We start from the raw sequence: 22,141 nt of genomic DNA on the forward strand, positions 1-22,141 counted from the left end.
GCCTTGAGCATACTAGGCAAGCTCTCTACCAACTGCTGGCCACACACAGGAGAGACGTCAGCCTCCTCCCCCAATAAATCACTCATTAATACTTGCTTCTTATTCTGCCTCCTGCCCAGATTCTGGCAACTACCAATATGCTATCTCTGTGGTTTGGCTTGATCAGCCATTTCCTACAGATGGGACTGCGTAGCGCATGGTAGTCCTCCCACATGGCTTCTTTCCCTTAGCATCATGTCCCCAAGGTTCACTCATCCCTAGCATCATATGAACTGAACGCTTGAGTCACTTCTGGGCCAGTGAGATGGCTCATTACACCACCAAGCCTGACAAATTGAGTTCAATCAATCTTCCACATAGTGAAGGAAAGAACTGACTCCCATAAGCTGTCCTCTGATCTCTCTACATGTGTGCCATGGTACATGTGTGCCCACACATACATGTGCAAAAAATAAGTAAAGTGTAAGGGCTGGAGAGATGACTCAGGGTTAAGAGTACTTCCTGTGCTTCCAGAGGACCAAGGTTCAGTTCCCAGAATCCACATTGGGCAACTCACTACAGACTATAATTCCAAGGGATCGGATGCCCTCTTCTGGCCTCCATGGGCATCGGCACATGCATGGCATATATTCACACAAACACACATGTAGACACACACACACAAACACACACACACACCTACTAATTTTTTTAAAGTTATGTCACTCCTAAATTCATATGTTGAAGTCCAACTAACATCATGGCATTTGGAGATGGGGCCTTCTGAACATGATTAGGGCTAGCTAAGGGAGTAATCGGTCCCTAATGGTAAGATGAAAGTCCTTGGAGGCTGGAGAGATGGCTCAGTGGTTAAGATCACTGGCTGTTCTTCCAGAGGACCTGAGTTTAATTCCCAGCACCCACATAATAGTTCCCAGCAATCTGTTAACTCTAGTTACTGAGGAGCTGGTACCTCACACATGTGATGCACAGACATACATGTAGGCAAAATGCCCATATACTTAATTTTTGAAACAATTTGTATTTATTTATTTAGTTTGCTTGATGTATATATGTGCATGTACCTAAGTGTATGTATGTGTATCATATATGTCCAGACAGGTACTCTTGAGGCCAGAGGGTATTAAACCCAGAACTGGAGTTGCAGGTGCTTGTAAGACTTCTGATATGGATCCTGGGAACCAAAAACGAGATCTTCTGCAAGAGCAGCAAGTGTTCTAAAACCCTGAGCCATCTCTCCATCCCCTGACTGTTTCTTTTGAAGTAGTCATAGCTCATGAACCTCCTGGTCTGAACAGTTCCTTTGTCTTCATGATGGTGGCTGCACTCTGAGTAACGGCTTATTTCAACTTCCGGAAGCTGTTTTTAAGGTTGATGTGAAGCTTACCCTCCAAGTGGGCAGGTTTGAAAATGTACACTAGGTCATGGGCTGGAGAGATGGCTCCGGGGTTAGGAATATTTCTGCTCTTGCAGAAGAGCCCAGCTTGTTTCCCAGCACCCATGCTGGGCCTTTTACAGCTCCCTATAACTTCATCACCGCCCTCTTCTAGCCTCCAAGGGCACCTTCACTCACGTGGCAGACAGACACACACTGTACACATAAACAAAAATAAAGTAAATTTTTTTTTGTTTTTGGTTTTTTTTTTTTTTTAAAATTTTTATATTTCTTTTACTTGTACACATAAACAAAAATCGTTATTAAAGTAAATATTTTTAAAAGAAAATGTAGAATATTTTGATCACTCCCCAAGAGTCCCCTTGGGCCTCCTCACAACCAGTCCTCTTCCCAGTCTCCCACAGATCTGCCTTCTATCTTTAGAGCAAGATTTTTTCCAGAATTTTCTGTAGTGGGATCACATAGTCCGTTATCCTCACTGTCCCCTTCACTTGGCAGGCGCTTTGAGGATTCACCATGCTGGTGAGGGTGGTGGCAGTGTGTTCCTTTCGTGTCTGAGCAGTGGCCCATTGTGCCACAATCTGTTTCTCCCTTGTCGCTAATGGATGTTAGAATTGCTTCCAGGGTTCTGCAATTATGAACAAAGCTGCGATTCACAATGGACATGGGTTGTTAGAGTCTGGACATGGCTTCAGTTCGTCCCCCAAGGATGCACTTGGAAGCTTGGCTCTGTGTGCATCCATCTCCAGCTCTCAATGCTGGGAGCTAGTAAAATCTTGAAAATTGTGGCACCTGACCAGGTATGGTAGCAGACACCTGCAATCACCACACTCAGGGAACTGAGGCAAAATTGTCAGGAGTTTGAGGCCAGCCTGGGCTACATGGTGAAGTGGAAGCCAGCCTGGACTAGTCTCAAAAAGGGGAAGGAATGGGGGTGGGGACCACTGCCTTGGGGAGGAGTTTATGTAGTCCTCACGGGATCCCAGTTTGCTTCCAGGAGAAAGCATTGTCATAAAAGAGTAAGGCCAGCCCCTTCCCCCTTTCTGGTACCCTGCCCTACATCTTGATCCTTCCCTCCGTCAGAGAGGCTCGAATCAGAACGCAGCCATTGCTGATGCTCTACCCTTGAGCCTCAAAAACTGTGAGCTAAATAAAGCAGTTCATCCTTTCCTTCCTTTCTTCTTTCCTCCCCCTTCCCCTTCCTCCACTTCTTGTCTGGTTTTGGTCAGCTGGATCGTTTGTTTGTCTTAAACAGTCTTGCTAGCTAACGCAGGTTGGCTTCAGTCTCACGATCCTCCCACTTCAGCCTCTCCGTGGTAGATTCCAGGCTTGTGCCACCACTCCTGACAAAATGTTTCCTTTATATGTTAGCCAGCATCGAGTACTTTTTATGCCAATGAAAAATGGACCAGGACAAGGCTTTTCTGTGAGTGTGTTTATCTCTCCTGAGAATAACATAGAATCATATGATCACTGGAGACTGAGCTATAAGAAACAGCCAAGCTATTTTCCAAAGTGGCTATCTATTATTCTCTTTGATGTTCAACTGTTTGTTTGTTTGTTTTTTTTTTTAATCATTAAGCTAATGAGAACTCTTTCTAGTAGGTTCCTGCCCTGCTGGTGTGACTCCAGAAGCTGTCATAGTTTCCTTGCTCTCTGCCATTACAGGACCTTCCAGGCTCTCTTGTACAGTTTCAGCCTCACACTTGAAATTAGATACCTCCTTAAGGACCCTTTCAATGATAAATGGTATTTAGATCCCTCGACCTGGGCACTGAGTATTGCTATTTTACGACAGGACTATCAGTGTTAGGGGTCTGATTCGGTAGGAAACACATAGTTTTAAATGTTTTTTAAAAAGTCATTTGGTGGAAATGTCAAGTTAGAGACACTCTTAGGTATTATTGAACTGTGGTCATATGTATGATTGTGCTTTCTGTATACAAAAAAAATAAATTTAAAAAAAAAAAATTGCTGGAATGTGACTTAGTTGATAGAGTGCTTGCCTTCCATGCAGGAATGCATGAGGCCGTGGGTTCCATCTCCAGTACTGCATAAACTGAGCACAGTAGTACTTGCCTATAATCCCAGCACTTGGGAAGTGGAGGCAGGAGAATGGATTCAGTGTCATCCTGGGCTACATAGTTTCAGGCCAGCCTAGGCTACATGAAACCCTGTCTCAAAAAATAGTTAACCTAGAGGTGTAGAGACGGCTCCATGGTGAAGAGCACTTGCTGTTCTTGCAGAGATCCCAGGTTCCGTTCCCAGTACCTACATGGTGGCTCACAACTACTCTTGACTCTAGTTCCAGGGGATGCGGTGCTCTGTTCTAGCCTCTGCGGGCACTGGGTAAGTGGGCAGTGCACACACATACATGCAGGCAAACACTCATACACATAGAAATAAATTTTTAAAAATTTAAAGCCAGGTGTGGAGTAGGGCATCGTGGTGGGCACAGGGTCCTTGTGCATATAAGCACTAGGGAAATCAGGACTGTCTCCTCAGCAGAGTAGACATATACCCATTTTCCACCCAGAAAGCTGGGAATGGATGTATTAGCCTGGTGATCTGTGCTATCTGTAGGGCCAAGCCACACCCGAATGCCCATGACTACTATGTTTATCTCAGACTCTTCCTTCCTAGACCTTTATCTTGAGCATCATTTCTGAGTCAACAGAACCGATCCTTAGGGGAGATGTCACATGTACTTTGCAACAGCCTAGGTGCTACCTGTAGGGCCAGGCCACACCTGGCTCCCCCAGACTCTTAGGTTTATCTCAGACATTCTCCCTAGACCCTCCCTTATGCACCGTTTCTCAGTCAACAGAGCTCATCTTTATGGAAGAGGTCATATGTACTTTGAAAAGAGTTTCAATGTAATCATGTCTTAAGCTTTGTTGTACAGGCAGATTGAGTTAATTATCACCAGGAAACTTTCTTCCAAAATTGTGCTGTGCTCATATATGCTTAACCAAGCTGCCCAGTGTCAAACTCTAGAAGCTGAACCAACACTAGCTACCGAGTCCTATCCACCTGGACTTCCTTCTTGCCAGCCCTGGTGTTTGAGACCCCCCCACAGGGTGTGTGCCTGTAATCCTAATGCTAGAGAGATGGAGACAGAAGGGACCCGAGGCTTGCTGCCCAGGTAGTCTAGCTAAACTAGTGAGCTCCATCCAGATTTCGTGAGAGACCCTGTCTCCAAAAAACTAAGATGGAACACAACCGAGGAGGGCATCCAGCTTTGACCTCAGGATCCCACAAGCATGTGCACACACCCACACCCACACCCACACAAGTTCATGGCTCACAGTGCTATATAGGAAACTCTCTGAAATTCTGATCTGGATGCTGCTTGATTCTTGGTGGGCTACACAGTGAGACACCATCTTAAAAACAAATCTAAACTGGGCAGTGGTGGCGCACGCCTTTAAATCCCAGCCCTTGGGAGGCAGAGGCAGGCGGATCTCTGTGAGTTTGAGGCCAGCCTGGACTACAGAGTGAGATCCAGGACAGCCAAGGCTACACAGAGAAACCCTGTCTCAAAAAAACGAAAACAAAAACAAAAAATGGAAAGAAAAATCTAATCTGTAGTACATGTCCCATGTTCTGCTGCCTGAAGACCATGGCGCAGTTCCTCTGCCCTGACACTTCTGTAGTTTTCATTTACCACTACTACCCTGTGTGTGTGTGCATGTGTGTGCGTGTGTGTGCATGTGTGTGCGTGTGTGCGCGTGTGTGTGTGTTTGCACGCGCGTGCACGTGTATGTGTGTGTGTGTGTGTGTGTGTGTGTGTCTCGCACATACATGTCAACAGTAGGAGTATGGAGTTCACAGGACAGCTCCATGGAATCAGCTCTCCCCCTCCGCCTTTAGAGGGGTTCCAGAGATCAAACTCCGTCTCTAAGTTTGAGTGGCAATCACTTTACCCACTAAAGCCATCTTCTGGGCTCTGCTCTCCACTTCCACCCGCCCGAGTCCAGAGCTAACCACAGTTCTGGCCTTTGCCATGGCTTCAGATGGGGGTCCACACTAGCTGTACTCACGGCTGGCATTCCATTCTGATCAGTGAGAGCTGCTGAGTGTCCTAACTCATCTGTTTTCCTATGAGTCCTTTCCCACGAGGCAAGCCAAGGCAGCAGCCCCAGATCACAGCTCTGCCAACATGTCTGATGTGAATGAAATACTGTTCTTTCAACCTACATCTGGCCTTCCTCTGAAATCAGATAGGACTCAGGCCCACGAGCTTTCTTCCCATGCAGCTGCTTCTCACACTTGACTGGGTTCTACATGGACAGTGACTTCAATTAGAAAATTCACAGCCGCTGGAGTGATTTTATTTTTAAACAGAGTCTCACTGTATAGCCCCCTTGCTGGCCTAGAGTTCTCCATTATAAATCAGGCTGGCCTGGAGATCACAGAGATCTGCCTGCCTTTGTCTCCCAAGTGCTGGGTATTAATGGCACATACTACTGTGCCGCACTTATTTTTTTTTTTATTGCACTCTTATTATCTGTGTGGAAAGGGAGCGTGTGCATGCCACAGTGCACATGCAGAGGTCAGAGGACAACTTTTAAAAGTCAGTTCTCTTCTTCCATAGGTGGATCCTGGGATTGAACTGAGGTCTTCAGGCTTGGGGGCAAGTACCTTTACCTGCTGAGCCATCTCACTGACCCCTGGAGTGATTCTTATGAGGTGAACCCCGGTGTCCAGGGACCAAAAGGAGTCACGGCTTAAAATATACTAGTACTGGCTGAGTCTTTTTCAGAGAGCATCAGTTCCCAATCCCCCTCAAGACATTGGGCAAAATGGTTGGAGACATTGTTGGTGACCATGACTGAAGGATGGGTGTGACTGGAAGCCAGTGGGCAGAAGTGAAGGATGTACTGATAATGTAGAAATACAGGACAATTCTAGTCTCAGATGTCAACATCGCTAACACTGAGATACAACATCCTAGAAAGGGCAGGGTGAGAATACCCAGAAAGGAAATCCAGTGTGTTTGGGTTGCTGGTTTTGGCTGGTGGTTTGCTTTTTTAACTTTTTATGTATTATGTGTGTGACTTTCTCTGTGATGTGTGTATAAGTGTGAGCAAGTGTAGGCATGTGGAGAAGTCAGAGGACAACTTTCAGGAGTTGGTTCTTTCTTTCCACTGTGGATCCCGGGAATGGAGTCAGGTGTCAGGCCTGCATAGAGAGCATGTTTGCTGTGCATCCCGGGAATGGAGTCAGGTGTCAGGTCTGCATAGAGAGCATGTTTACTGTGGATCCAGGGAATGGAGTCAGGTGTCAGGCCTGCATAGAGAGCATGTTTACTGTGCATCCTGGGAATGGAGTCAGGTGTCAAGCCTGCAAAGAGAGCATGTTTACTGTGGATCCCAGGAATGGAGTCAGGTGTCAGGCCTGCATAGAGAGCATGTTTACTGTGGATCCCAGGAATGGAGTCAGGTGTCAGGCCTGCAATGAGAGCATATTTACCGGCTGAGCTATCTTGGCAGCTGGTTTGAGGGTTTTTGAGACAGGGTTTCACTATGTAGCCCAGACTGGCCTAGAACTTGTGATCCTCCTGCCTCAGCCTCCAAATATTGGGATTATAGGTATGCACCTCCCTGCCCAGATAAATTCAATGTATTTTACTATAAGTTCCAGGAACCATGGAAGACTATCTAAACTGGCCATGGCACGTGACCCATGTTTAGATAAAATGGGCTAAGTAATTACTTGACATTGAGCATCAAGGCGACACCAGGCATGAGAACTAAATGAAATTTACTAAAGGTCTGTCTCAGGGGGGCCCAGATCCCAAGGGAGGTCCAGAGAAGTCTGCACTGGACATTGCCCTTGCAGTCAACACTTATGAAGCACCTACTGTTTGCCTGGGACCAGTAAGCTGCCATTCCAGGAAGGTGCTCGCAGGCCAGTGGGAAACAGGATGATTGAATAAGTAGAAGACAGAGTCATGGGAAATTGTGTGTCAAGGGACTGTAGGAAAGTGGGGACAGGGATGCAGGAAAGTTTCCTCAGGATGGCTAGGACACCAGCTCTCAGAACCACTATCTCCACCGAGCTCTGCCTGGCTGGGAGCACACCTTTAATCCCAGTGCTCAGGGCAGAGCCAGGTGGATCTCTGGGAGTTCCAGGCCAGCCTGGTCTACAGATCGAGTTCTAGGCAGCCAGGGCTACACAGTGAAAGCTTTTCTTCAAAACAAACAAACAACATAAAAAGAATTCACCACCACAATAAAAAACAAAACAAAAACACCCTCCTCAAAAAAACCCCAAGGGACTAGACAGATGGCTCAGGCAATAGAGTACCTACCACGCAAGCATGATGACCTGAGTCTGGACCCCAGCACTTACATAAAAAGCTGGTGTAGCGGCATGCACCTGGATCCCAGGGTTGCAAAGCAGAGGCAGGAGGAGCCCAGAGAGCTCAATGGCAATTGAGCTCCTGGCTCAGTGAGAGCCTCATTCTCAAAAAATAAGGTGAAAAACAGTCTTTACACAAGCAAATACATCTGCACACACACACCTACACACACTCACATATACACACACACTGTGCATCTCCTGGCCTCCACATGAACATGCATATGTGCATACATCCATGCACACGTGTGTGCACATACATACACACTCACATGTGCACACACATATGAGTGCACACATGCACACACAGTGGAAGAGCAAGAGGAAAGATACCCGCCTTTGACCTGTGGCCTCTATAGGCACATGCACACATGTGCATATGCACCCTCACCTACACATGCACATGTATCCCTGAACACATACACACATACAACACTAAAAGTAAAGTTGAAAAGGGTGAACAGAAATATGCATTGGATGCTATGTTTGTTTTACAGATGGCACGCCCATGCCGGTTAATCCTGTCAGCTTCATGGGATTTGGAATCACCATGGAAACGAATCTCTGGGCATATCTATGGTAAGGGCTTTTCTAGACTAGGCTAGCTGGGTGAGAAGACCCACCCTACGTGTGGCTGGCACTGTCCCCTACTAAATAAAAGGAGAAAGTGATTTGAGCAGCAGCATTCACCTCTCTGTATCCTGACTGGATGCGATGGGACCAGTCACCTCACGCTCAGGCTGCCGAGACTGCCCTGTCATGGCGGACTGTGTCCTCAAACTATGAGTCACAATAAGGGTTTCCTTCCTGAAGCAGCTTTTGTCAGGTGTTCTGTCACAGCAAGAAGCCACGTGACTATTATAATACAGTTCCCCAAATAAAAAATAAGCCAACTATCTACCCCTAGAAGACTGGACATGCAGATGGTGGTGTAATGATATCATGGAATATCACACAGCCATCAAAAGGGACAAACTTCTAATTCAAGCAACAGCATGGATAAACTAAAAAACATTATTTTGAGGAAAAGAAGCCAGGTGTAAACAACTACATGCTTTGTAATTGCATTTATTAGAATGTAAGGATAGGTTTTTTTTTTTTTAAAAAAAAAAAAAAAAAAGCTTATCTATCATCATAGATACCAACTGTAGTTACCCAGGATGGGCAGTGCTGGTTGGAGCTGATTAGAAGGGGCCTGAGAGAATGTTGTGGAGAATTAGGAACACGCTATCTCTTGCCTGGAGTAGTGGTTACATAATTTGCATGTTGCCATTACTGGATAGGCAGTGACCCCTTCCTCCAAACTTACAGTCTCTAGGACTCTCAGCACACACCTTTACAGGACCTTTTTAGATGTGATTTTCTGAATTAAGAGTGAGGTCAAACTGTACTAGGCTAGACCCTAATCCGATAACTATGTTCTCACATCCACGGTGTTTTGTTTGATTGGGTGACAAGTTTTATGCAGTGGGAGGGATGGACCCCAGGGCTTCACGCCGGGTAGGCAGGCACGCTACCTCCTGAACTCCACCTCCAGCTCTCATGAGGAGAGGGACTAGGGACACAGAGAGGACCACATGCCGACCATGTGCAGACTGCAGAGACAGACGCGCAGGGGAGAGTAGCAGGAGCTGTCGTGACCACGGGAAGCTGGGGGAGGAAGCAGCACCCTCTACCCCCCACCCCCCACCCCACCCCGCTTCAGTCTGCAGAAGGAACAGGGCTCCATCAACACTTTGACTGTGAATCTCTTGCCTCCAGACCTGTGAGCGAGCACAGCTGTGTAGCTATAATAAGCTGTCGAGGTCGCAGTCCTATGGTACAGTACCACGCTAACAAATTGAATTCGTAGGTCCCACGGGCTTTATTTTCGGTAAGCTATACTTCTGGCTTTAAAAATAAACAGAGCTCATTGGAAACTGCACGCTGCTGAAAGCTTCCCCCCTGGCTGGCAGAACAGCTTTTGGAGCATAGTCCTGTGTTGTTCAGAAAAACTGAAGGTGGCCCTACTTGGGTGCTGCCCAGCCTGACCAGGTCCAGTGCCTCTCCCTTTATGTTCACTGACCATGTGAAAATATCCCCTAGGCTGGAGAGCTGACTCAACAGTTAAGAACATTTGTTGCTCTTTCAAGGACCCAGGTTGGTTTCCCCGCACCCACATCCTGCCTTGAAACCCTGATGCCCTCTTCTGACCTTCATGGACACCAAGGAGGCGCATGGTGCACTTACATACATACAGGCATAGCAGCCATATGTATAAAATAATAAAATAGGTACATCGGAAAAATATTTTTAAAATATGTCCTTAGTCAGTATGCCCACGACACCCCCTCAGATGCAAATGTCACGTGGTCCGTGGGTTAGCAGCACTACCTAAGAGACCCACTTCATGGATGCTGTGTTCAAAAGCAACTTGAAACCCTTACATGGCTGCTGTCCCCAGAACTGAGGACCACAGGGAGGCCTGCTTAGGAGGTGAGAGGTTTCTACGTGCTCATAGATTAATTTTCTGGAATGATCTTCAGTCCCATTCCTTCACTTTCTGCAGCCCAGGCAGTCACAAAAGGAAACAGTGGACTTATTTTTATGAATGTTTTACAGATTTATCTATTTTTATTGTATGTGTGTGAGTGTTCTGCATGCATGCATGTATATATACCACTAGAAGAGACCATCAGATCCCCTGGAACTGGAGTTACAGACAGTTGTGAGCCACCATGTGGGTGCTGGGGACGGAACTCAGGTCCTCTGGAAGAGCAACAAGCACCCTTAAATGCTGAGCCATCTCTCTAGCCCTTATGATTTATTTTTATTTTTTATTTGTGTGAATGTATGGGTGTGGGTGCCTGCAGAGACCAGCAGAGGGCGTCAGATCCCTGGAGTTGGAGTTACAAGCGGTTGTGAGTGACCAAATGTGAGTGCTAGGAACCGAACTCTGGACCTCTGGGAGAGCCGAAAGTGTTCTTAACCATGGAGTCATCTCTCTAGGCCAGAAAGGAAACTTCTTACGTACTTTTCTTCGGCTTCATGGTGAAAACCCCTGACCCTGAGAGATGGCTCCTCACCTGTCTCGGCACACCCTGCCCATGTGTGCATGAGGGTCAGGGCCAGCCAAAGTCAGATGACGGTGAAGGCATATACAAATCTGGCCCAGACCCTATTGGGTATGCTATCCCCACAAAGTCTCCTCACATCTGCTGGCAGCCCTCCATGAGCTAGGGGAATTTTCCATGCATGAACTCTAACTCACTGCATTCCACTACAAAGCCCGAGGGAGGAACTCACAGCCTCCTCACTCTGATGAGGACATGGAGGGAGGGGAAACTAATGTGTCCCAATCGGGGGCAGAGCAGTGATTTCAGCTCAGCCAGCCCAGAAAACACTGGCCTCTTTGTTTGTTCTTGGGGCAGGGTCTTGCCATGTAGCCAAACTGCCTTCCAACACTCAGCCCGCTGCTTCTGACATGTAATGGGGATTACAGGCACATGCTATCACACCATGGCAAAACACTGTCTTTTCTGGAGATTTAAATGTTTAAAAATTATGTGTGGTGTGCGTGTTTATGTATGTGTATGTGTGAGTATAGGTGCCTCAAGAGTCTAGAAGAGGGATCCCCTGGAGCTGGAGTTAGAGGTGGTTGTGAACTTCCCATTACTAGTGCTGGGAACCTGACTCGGGCCCTCGGCAGAAGTTTGCATTCTTAACCTCTGGGCCATCTCTCCAGCCCCTCGCTGTTATCTTAACCTTTCGAGTGTCCTGCTGAGTAAAAGCCACATCCTGAGATGCGACTGAGACCCCAAAGGATTTCCTTTGTTTATAATCCAGATCCTTTAACCGTTTTTTCTACATTTCGTTCTTCTTGAGACAATTATAGCAATGATTCCCAAGTTGAGAATAGACCAGAGACTCCAATCCTATTGGGACATCCTCCAAAGCATAAACAGAACAGAGTACAGGATGGAGGCTCTTGGGCTATACTTTCTGGGTTTTAATATGTTGAGGTTTGTTTCGTAGAGACAATTAACAAAAACAAGAGGCTGAGCTAGAAATGACTGAGCTGAGAATCAGGCAGATGTTCCCAATGTAGTGGACAGTTCCTGCCCCCCCCTCCCCCCCCCCCCCCCATCCATTTATTACCCCAGGAAGGACTTAGAGCTAGGATTCCTAGAGGAAATCAACCCAGAAGCTGCTTGACTCAGAGCAGGAGGTGTAGGAGTTACCAGCTCCGCATGTGTCTACACAGCAGTCCACAGTGGTTACTGACACCGTCAAAAGAGACTCTCCAGCTCTCCAGCTGGGTGATGCAGGACACTGAAGGACAGAAAGGAATTTATTCCAGGTGTGCAAGGATGGTTGAGAGTAAGAAACCTCGTAATGTGACACAGTAACAGGCCTTACTTAGTGTATTTGTAGGTGATGAGAAAGCACGTTACAAAATTCAACATCCTTAACTGAGAGAAGCGCTTATTAAAGTGGGGATTGATGGGTAATTGTGTTTTTTTTATTTTATAATTAATTTAATTTTACATATCAGCCACGGATTCCCCTGTCCTCCCTCCTCCCGCCTCCCCCCCCCCAATTCACCCCCCCCCATTCCCACTTCCTCCAAAGCAAGGACTCCCCTGGGGATTCAGTTCAGCCTGGTAGATTCAGTTGAGGCAGGTCCAGTCCCCTCCTTAGATTTTTTATTTTTATTATTTTAAATTATGTGTATGTGTGTGTGAGTGTGGATTTGTATAGGTGAGTTCAGTACCTAAGGAGGCCAGAAGGCATCAGATTCCCTGGAGCTAGAGTTACAGGCACTTATGAGTTGCCCAATGTGGATGCTAGGAACCAAATCCAAATCTCTGCAAGAGAGGTATGCACTCTTAACCAGTGAGCCCTCTCTCCAGCCCTGATGGGTAATCCCTTAACAGAATGAAATGTATCCATCTCAGACAAAGGCTAGAATCTGGCTTAATTTAGAATCATTAGAAGAATTTTCACTAAAGACAGGAACAATACAAGTGTGTGCTCTCTAGCACACGCTGGCCAACACAGTTACACAGGTAAAATAAAAACATAAGAATTAAATAGGAAATAAAATTATTCCCATTATAGATAATAGGACTATAAAGCTAGAACACCCAAGATAATCACAAATACAGTGAGAAAAGAAGCCGGATGAACATATCTATACATAAGTAAAGGACCCTCTAGCTTAGTCTGACAGCCTGAGCTCAGTCCCAGAACCTGTGGCGGAAGCAGAGACCTGACTCCCAGAAGTTGTCGGCCGACCTCCTGCATGCAAACCATGGCCTATGTACACCCATATTCACACACACACACACACAACACACACACACACACACACACACACACCATATGCAATAATAATAATAAACAAAACTTTAAATATGTGTATTTATTATATTATAAATATTATATAATATATAGTGTATACATGCTATATACAGGCCAGAGAAACCATCTTAGGAGTCATTCCTCAGGTGCCACTCATCTTTTTTTTTTTTTTTTTTTGAGGCAAGTTCTCTCTCTGGCCTGTAAATATTTAGCAAATAGACTAGGCTGGCTAGCCAGCTTCCTCAGTACTGGGGTTACAAGTGTGCAACACCATGCCCGGCTTTTAAAAACAACAACCAAAATGGGTTCTGGGGCTCAAACTCACATCCACGTGCCTGTAAGTCAAGCACTTAACCAATTGAGCTATTTCTCCAGCCCGAATGTACTTTTAAAAAGTAGAGCAAAACCAACTATGGCATAAAAAAAGAGAGAGAGAGAGAGAGAGACTGATGACTACCGGTCAGGACAGTGGGATCATGTCTCTGCGTCTCCTGCATCGCTGTGAGAAATGCCAGGGGGAAACAACTCGAAGGGAAGTCTCGTGGGTCAGCCTCAAGGTCTCAGAGCACTCATTGATTTGGGGCCCTGATGAGGCCAAGCCTCATGGTGATGGGAGCGTGTAGAGGCTGTTCATCTCTTGACGGACAAGAAGTCAAGAGTGATGAGGGAACTGTTAGCCAGGCATAATCTCCAAAGCCAGGAGCCCTGAGACTTACTTCGTGCAGCTACACCCCACCTCCTAAGGCTTCCAGAACCACCCCAAAGAGCTGCTGGAGATCAAGCACAGACCGTGGGGGACATTTCATAGTCAAACCCCATCAGTGACCTGGGCAGAAGGGGACATCTTCCCACAGGTCTTATTCTAGCTCTAGATGTGGTTGATAGTTACCAGGTTGTGTTCACTGCGTGATAACTCATTGAAAATTACTCTCTTTTCATGTATGTATGTTATACTTGAATTTTTATCATAGCAAGTCTGATTAAAATACCACCACATGTGTAATTAAATACTAGAATTCAACCCTTAGGTGAAAAATAAATAGGCTAGATGAGCCTGAAAGAACTTAGGAAAATATATATCTTAAATATTATAAACCTTAGCTGAGAAAAAGTAGAAACATGTTGAGTGTGGTGCACGCCTTTATTCCCCGCACTCAGGAGGTTGAGGCAGGTGATCGTTGTGAGTTTGAAGTCAGTCTGGTCTACATAAAAAAAAAAAAAGAAAGAAAGAAAGAAAGAAGAAGGGCTGGAGAGATGGCTCTGTGGTTAAAGCACTGGCTGTTCTTCCACCTGGGTTCAATTCCCAGCACCCACGTGGTCGTTCACAACCGTGTGTAACTGCAGTTCTAGGGGATCTGACGCCCTCTTCTGGCCTCCTCAGGCACAGGCACAGACATGGTGCACACACACACACACACACACACACACACACTACACATATACAGTACACAAGAACAAAGTCACAAAAACAAAGATCAAGAATGAGAGTGAAGAGACAGACTCTGGGGAGAGGGCAGCAATTTCTGAAACAGACCTAAATTTCTACGAGGAAAGGTGCTTATGAAATATAACTTATTAAACAGCTTCTCCATTTAGAAGCGAAAGGAGAACCATCTGAAAAGAAACACAGGAACTTCTTCCTCCTGCCACTCGCCGGGATGAATTCCAAACAGATGAAATTCTGAATGTAAAATAACAGAAGAAAACCCAAGGCACAATACTGTCGTCTGAAAGTGAGGAAGGCTTTTGTATCTAAGATTAAACATTTTAAAGCCATCAAGGAAGAGTCTTTGGCGGCCTAAAAAATAGAATTTGTGCAGGATGGACTGACGAGATGGCTCAGCTGTTAAAGGTGCTTGCTGCCAAGCCTGGCAACTTCTGTTTGATCCCCGGAACCCACAGGGTGGAAGGAGAGAATGGACTTCTGCAAGTTGTCCTCTGACCTCTACATGCCCACAGTGGCAAGCACACACCCCTACCAATGAAAAATAAAGAAGTATGTTTTTTCTTTAATAGCTGTGTGTGCAGGGGTGTGGGGACAGGAGTTGCAGTAAGTTCCTGCCCAGCTTTCTGCCCTTGAAATATACCTAACACATTTTTCTCTTTTTGAAGAAAAAGAAGTCGGTAGGTGGTAGCACATGTCTTTCATCCCAGCACTTAGGAGACAGAGGCAGGAGGATCTCTGTGAGTTTGAGGCCAACTGCTCTGTAAGAGTGAGTTCCAGGACAGCCAGAGCTACACAGAGAAACCCTGTTTCAAAAAAAAAAAAAAAAAAAAAAACAAAAAAAAAAAACAGAAATGCTACAGTGGATGCAACTGTATCCAAGATGAAAAGCTAATCCCTGAGATGTAAACAGCTCCTAGCACTAAAGGAGAAAAGCCAATACTTCTAATTTTGAAATAAGCAAAGGCCTTGAGTAAGACAGCATACATGATGCTTTGGGTTAGCTCCCTGGCATGGCATAAACTGGACACATTAGTGCCAATCTATGAGCCCAACAGCTGCACAGTGGAGTAGGGGGAATAATTCACACCCAGGTGTAAAAGACTAGTAGGTAAGGATCAGAAGTTCAAGGTCATCTTTGGCTATGTGATGTGCACATGAGTTCCAAGCAGGGTACATAAGAGCCTATCTGGAGAGAGACAGAGCTGGGGTGTGTGTGTGGGGGGGGGCATTAGATTTTCATCTGAGATTCCAGATGTTCCCTCCTGCCCTCTTCCCATTGGTTTGTGGCTGTAGTCTCTGGAGATGCATACTGGGTGGAAGGCTAACAAAGGAGAGATGCCATCTATGCAACCACGGAGAAATTGTTATCCATGCCAGGGTAAGACTCTTTGGTGACACAGCTGTTTTGTATCACCCATGGGGTCACCCATGATCCTGTAAATATCTCTCACCCGTGCTCCTGTGAGCCCTAATTTCTCATCTACGTGCCTGTAAATAAGCCTGATAAACCCACTGGCTCATCAAGCCAGACTTGGATGAGTCATCTCTTCGAGCTATCTTTCGTGGACCATCTGAGGTGAATATGCCTCATGCTCATGCCACCTCAGAAGCTAACACAACAGACAGCCATCAAGAAAACGCCAGCTGGGTGGTGGTGATGCACGCCTTTAATCCCTGCACTCAGGAGACAGAGGCAGGTGGATCTCTGCATCCAAGCCAACCTGGTCTACAGAGCAAATTCCAGGACAGCCAGGGCTACACAGAGAAACCCTGTCTCAAAACAAAAACAAACAAACAAACAAAAAAACCACCACCACCACCACCACCAAAAAAGTCAGAAATAATATTTAAAGCACTAATTAAGTTCCTTTCATAACACAATGGAAGGCCATACCAAGTCGTTGTCGTTCGTATATCAGATTGGTGCAGAGCCAGCGCCCTGGCAACAGAGACCATTGATGTGGCAAAATGGTAATTTCTCTTCCAAAGCTGATACAGCTGCAGTTTGGTGCTTACTTTGTGGAGGAGACGTTGGCAGCCTCTCTCGGAATTGCTAAAGCAGGTACCCAGCAATCAGCCCCGTGTCTGGGAAGCCACCCCACACATGTAATCCACACCTGCAGAAAGCCACATAGGCAAGGTTCTTCTTCACGCTTTCTGATGACAGACTGAGAACTCAACGCTGAAAACCCAAATGTTCACCACACAGGAGCACTGTGTATTATCCTCACTAAAATGAAGCACATGACCGTGTGGATTCTTGCTGCAGACTCTGTCCAGCAGAGCCAAGCACTTTATAATGTTTAGATACGTGTTTGTATGTACTTAAAAAGAGTCTGTGTTAGGATAATTCACACTCAAGAGTGGGAGACTGGCAGCTCAGAACTTTCTCACAAGCGATGCATCTTCAGGAGAAGATAGTCCAGGCCACTGAGGCGGTTCAGCCCCTTAAGGTATTTGCTACCGGGCTTGATGACCCGACTTCTCTCTCCAACACCCACGAGAGATGGCTCAGTGGTTGAGAGAGCTTGCTGCTCTTGCCGAGGATCTGAGTTCAGTTCCCAGCACCCACTCCAGGTAACTTACAAGCACTTGTAATGTTAGTGTCATGGAATCTGAGGGCCTCTTCTTGCCTCTAGGGGCACTTGTACTCATGTGCATATCCCCCCACACAGACATACACATGTTCACCTAATTAAAATTAGACACATTAAGATATCAAAAATAAAACTTGATCTTTGTTAACTCAAGTAAATCTACAGTTTTCTACGATCTCATTTTTCTTCTTTAAATTCATTGCTAGTTATAGTTATGTGTATGTATGTGGTGGGTGTCTGGGTGCAGGTGCCTGGAGAGGCCAGAGACTTTGGATCCCCCTGGAGCTGAACTTATAGGTGTGTGTGATCCACCTGATGTGTGTGTGCTAGAAATCAAACCCAGGTCCTCGGGAAGAGCAATATGCGCTCTCACCGCTGAGCCGTCTCTCCAGCGCTTAAGTCTGCAATTTGATGGAAATAATTCTGTCATTTAATAGACGTTTTTGTTGTCATTGTAAAGTAAGATAAAAGAAGTTCTGGGGAGCAAATCTTAAGACACCAACAGAGGATAGGATTCCTCGGCTATCTCATGGGTAAGAAGCAACAATCTAAAACCAGCTACCTGGCAGGGGCAGGGACTGAGTGGTTATGGAATGTTTGTGGGAAGAGAACTTCCCACCATTGTTCTTTAGCATGTGGTTTAAACCACACAAATCTATTACCTAATCAAAATATTAAATAGGGAAAGAGACAAGTTCATGAGCTCCTAAGCCTTGGTCGGTACCCACAATACCTATCTGGTTCCTGTTCTCATTTGTCATTAGAAAAATCTGTCATCAGATAACGCTAAACACTCCCTAGCAGTTTTATTACCTGTAATAGCTCACTGACGCCCACTAGATACATCTTACATGGATATTAGAGCTGGGACAGCTCAGCCTCTGGAAAACCTCGGCTTCCCCTTGGGCAGAGCAACGCTGTAGACCAGCTGGGAAGTGTAGGTGCAGGGGCCCATGGGAAAGGCACCCCAAACTTGCCCTGCCGCATCTCTGCAACACTGTCTCCAAGGGGGAGAGTGGAGACATGAAGGCTGTTGGGCCTTTCTGGCTTCCAGCCCGTCAGGCAAAACTCAAGTTCCGGGTTCAGGGAGGGACCCTGCTTCAAAGAACAGGTGTCGAGTGATAGAAGAGCTCACCTGGCACCTTCTTCTGGCCCTATAGATAAGGGAATCTTCACACACTCCCTCCCGTGCATAAACAAGGGCTGGCAAGATGGCTCAGTGGGTAAAGGCACCTGCTGCCAAGCCTGATGCCTTGAGTTCGATCCTGGGGCCCCCCTGGTAAAAGGGGAAGACCAGCTCCTGCAGGTTAACCTCCACACATGCCATGCAAAAACCAAAATCCTTGCCAGGCATTGGTGGCACACACCTTTGATCCCAGTGCTTAGGAGGGAGAGGCAGGTGGCTCTCTGTGAGTTCAAGGCCAGCCTGGTCTACAGAGCCGGTTCCAGGACAGCAAAACTTCATCGGGCTTAGGGGGTCCCTGAGATAGGTACCAGGTAAGGTGTGCCTGTAGTTCCAGCTGCTCAGGAGGCCGAGGCAGGAAGATTGCAAGGTCAGTCAGCCTTGGCACCTTCGTGAGACTGTCTGGAAATAATTTTTGTAAGAGAGCTGGTGGCTCAGTTGGTGGAATATTTGCTCAGTATACATGAAGTCCTGGGTTTGGTTCCCGGTATCACATAAACTGGGCATGGAGGTGCCTGCCTGTAATTCCCAGCATTTGAGAGGTAGCAATAGGAGGATCAGAAGATCAAGGTTATCCTCAACTACAGAACAAGAGCCAGGCCAGCCTGGGCTACATGCAACCCACTATCAAAGAAAAGGGGGGGGGGCAGGGGCCAGGGCTTTAGCTCAATGAAAGAGCACTCACTAGCATTCACAAGGCCCTGGGTCCCATCCAGAGCACTGTAAATAGATGAAGAAAACCCTCTGAGAGGCTATGTGAAGGCAGGGCCCAGGGATGCTCTTCAGGGTGTCTGAGGCCCATGGACTTGAGAGTCCAGCAAGTGCCCACTGTGGCAGGTACTGCTGGTGTGCCAGCATGCGCCATCAGAGCCCAGATCCAGGCCATTGAACTCTGGCTGTTTTACAGGTGAAAAAAACAGGCTGGGGGGGAAGCAAGCTACTTGCCGAGGCCACTTGGACAGTGACAGCAGGCTATGCAGAGTGGCTGCCATCTCTTAGAACACTGGTCCTGCCTCCAGCCCTGATATAAATTTGTCTGAGCCGGGATGTGACGCCAAAGCTCTAGAACAGCGGTTCTCCACCTTCCTTCATGCTGTGGTGACCCTCAACCATACAATTACTTCGTTGCTCCTTCATAACTGTAATTTTGCTGCTGTCATGAGTTGTAAATGTCTGATACACAGGATATCTGATATGCAGCCCTGTAAGAGGGTCGTTCGACCCCCAAAGGGGTCACCATTCACAGGTTGAGAAACACTGCTCTAGACGACAACCAGGAGATTCACGGAATCTGGTGCAGCAGGGAGCTTCACCCAAACCACCAGGCTGCACTTTTGCTTCATTTCTTGGTGGGCTTTGAGATGGGGTCTCGCTGTGTTCCCCAGACTGACCATGAACTCCTACACTCAGGTGATCCTCCTGCCTCAGGCTCCCAAGGAGCCGGAACTACAGGTAATGTCACTGCACTCGACCAAGCTGTTCATTTTTTTTCTTTTTTTCTTTCGAGACAGGGTTTCTCTGTGTAGCTTTGCGCCTTTCTTGGAACTCACTTGGTAACCCAGGCTGGCCTTGAACTCACAGAGATCCGCCTGGCTCTGCCTCCCGAGTGCTGGGATTAAAGGCGTGTGCCACCACCGCCCGGCTTAAGCTGTTCATTTTTTGTTTGATTGAGATATAATTATATTTCCCCCTTCTCTTTCCTCCCTCCAAACCCTCCCATAAACCCTTCCTGCTCTCCTTCAAACTCATGGTTTCTTTTCTCATTGACTGTTATTGCACACACACACACACACACACACACACACACCTAAATATAACCTACTCGGTTCATATAATGCTACCTGCACGTGTGTTTTCAGGGCTGACCATTTTGGCAGTGGACAACCAATTGTGTCCTCTTCCCTGGGGAAGACCACTTCTCCCGTTCCCAGTTTCCCTCAGTTGCCCACAGTTCTTTGTGTAGGGTTGAGGCCTCATGGGTGTGTGTCCCGTCCCCCCCCCCCCCCCCCCGTCCACTCTGGCATGTCCATTGGTGAGCTGTTTATTTTTTTACAAATGTATTTTGAACAAAATGAATTCCGTAGCTGAGTCACCTTCTTGTCCAGAGATGCGCACCTCTGACAGGCCCAGCTGTAAGACTCTCAGGAAAACAGCAAGTGTGTGCCTGACTGTGGGCAGCAGAGTCGGAGGGAAGCTGATACAGAGAAGCCCTCCTTGAAGCAGTGGGGGCTGGACTTGGCAGGGAGAGGGGATTTGGTGGATGCTACTTCTTCCTTCCGGGTCCAAATGTATTCCTTCATAATTGACCTCTAAACCCACAAAAGTGTAGGTCAGTGAGGTAGCTTATCAGGTAAAGGCACTTGCCACCGAGCCTGGTGACCTGAGTTCAATCCCAGGGACCCAGATGGTGGAAGGAGAGAGCAGACCCTCACAGATGGTTCTCTGAGCTCCGCATATGTACCGTGACAAACATGGGTGCACACAAACAAACAAACAAACAAAAATGTAATTTGCCGGGCAGTGGTGGCGCACGCCTTTAATCCCAGCACTCGGCAGGCAAAGCCAGGCAGATCTCTGTGAGTTCAAGGCCAGCCTGGTCTACAGAATGAGATCCAGGACAGGCACCAAAACTACACAGAGAAACCCTGTCTCAGGAAAAAAAAAAAAAAAATCAGTCATGTTCACAAACTGAAAAAGGAAAACCACATTGTCATTTCAGTAGAGGCAGACTTTGACACAACCCTTTCCTGAGTTAAAGTCCCAGCTGGGGAGGGTGCTTCCTCCATCTGTGACGGCAGCGAGACAGATAAAGATGCTTTTCCTCTGTGCCTGGGATAAGACACGGGTGTCTGCCCTCAACACTTCTGCTCAGCATTGCCCAGTAGTCTATCCAGTACAATAAAATAAAACATAAAGCGAATGGACAAAAAAAAAAAAAAAAAAAAACCAAGGGCAAAAACACTGTAAAGGAAAAAAGACCTGCTTTCTAGACAATTCTATCCTTTATGTGGAAACTCCTAAGGAGTGTATAAAACCATAAACCTAATCAGTGTGTTCAGCAAGGCTGCAGGACACAAAAGAACCACACAAAAATATAAAATAAAAATAGTTTAAGTTAGGCAGGGTGGCATGTGCCTGTAATCCTGGCACCTGGGGCATGGATCAGTTCAATGTCGCCCTTAGCCACACAGTGTGTTTGAGACCAGCCTGAGTCACATTAGGCCTTGTCTTTTTAAAAAGGACATGCCAGGGTTGGTGAGAAGGCTAGGTGTGTAAGGACACCTGCCACCAAACCTGCCAACCTGAGTTTCCCCCGAGACCCACTTAATGAAAGGAGAGAACCAAACTTCCATAGTGGTCCTCTGTCTTCCTTCTGTGGCATGCAGTCCCCAACCCAACACACCAAGGGGCTGGAGAGTCAGCCCAGCAGTTAAGAGTACATATTGCTCTTGCAGAGGACCTGGATTCAGTTCCCAGAACCCACATGGCGGCACACAATTGTCTGTAACTCCAGTTCCAGAGGATAAAATGCCCTCCTTTGGCCTCTGTAGACACTACATACACATGATGCACAGACATACATGCATGCACATAAAATAAAACACAAAAAAATCGATTGTATTTCAATATTCCAGAAACAAAAAGCCAGAAACAACGGCACTGTCCATCAGGAGACAAATGGGTTTAAAAAAAAAAAAAGATGTATTCACATAATGGAATACTACTGGATAATGAAGAGTCAATTATTAATTAGTATGTACAGTAGCAGAAAAGAATCTCAGATAAATCATATGCATTGATAGAAACCA

The 22,141-nt window shown here is 46.6% G+C and overlaps 1 protein-coding gene across 3 annotated transcripts in view; it reads right to left on the bottom strand.

The window, feature by feature from the left end:
• Il34 (interleukin 34) overlaps window positions 1-22,141 on the bottom strand; it is a 58,996-nt gene that overhangs the window by 20,697 nt on the left and 16,158 nt on the right. The window lies entirely within an intron of this gene.

Source organism: Peromyscus leucopus, chromosome 5 (genome assembly GCF_004664715.2).
Source record: "Peromyscus leucopus breed LL Stock chromosome 5, UCI_PerLeu_2.1, whole genome shotgun sequence".
Classification (NCBI taxonomy): domain Eukaryota; kingdom Metazoa; phylum Chordata; class Mammalia; order Rodentia; family Cricetidae; genus Peromyscus; species Peromyscus leucopus.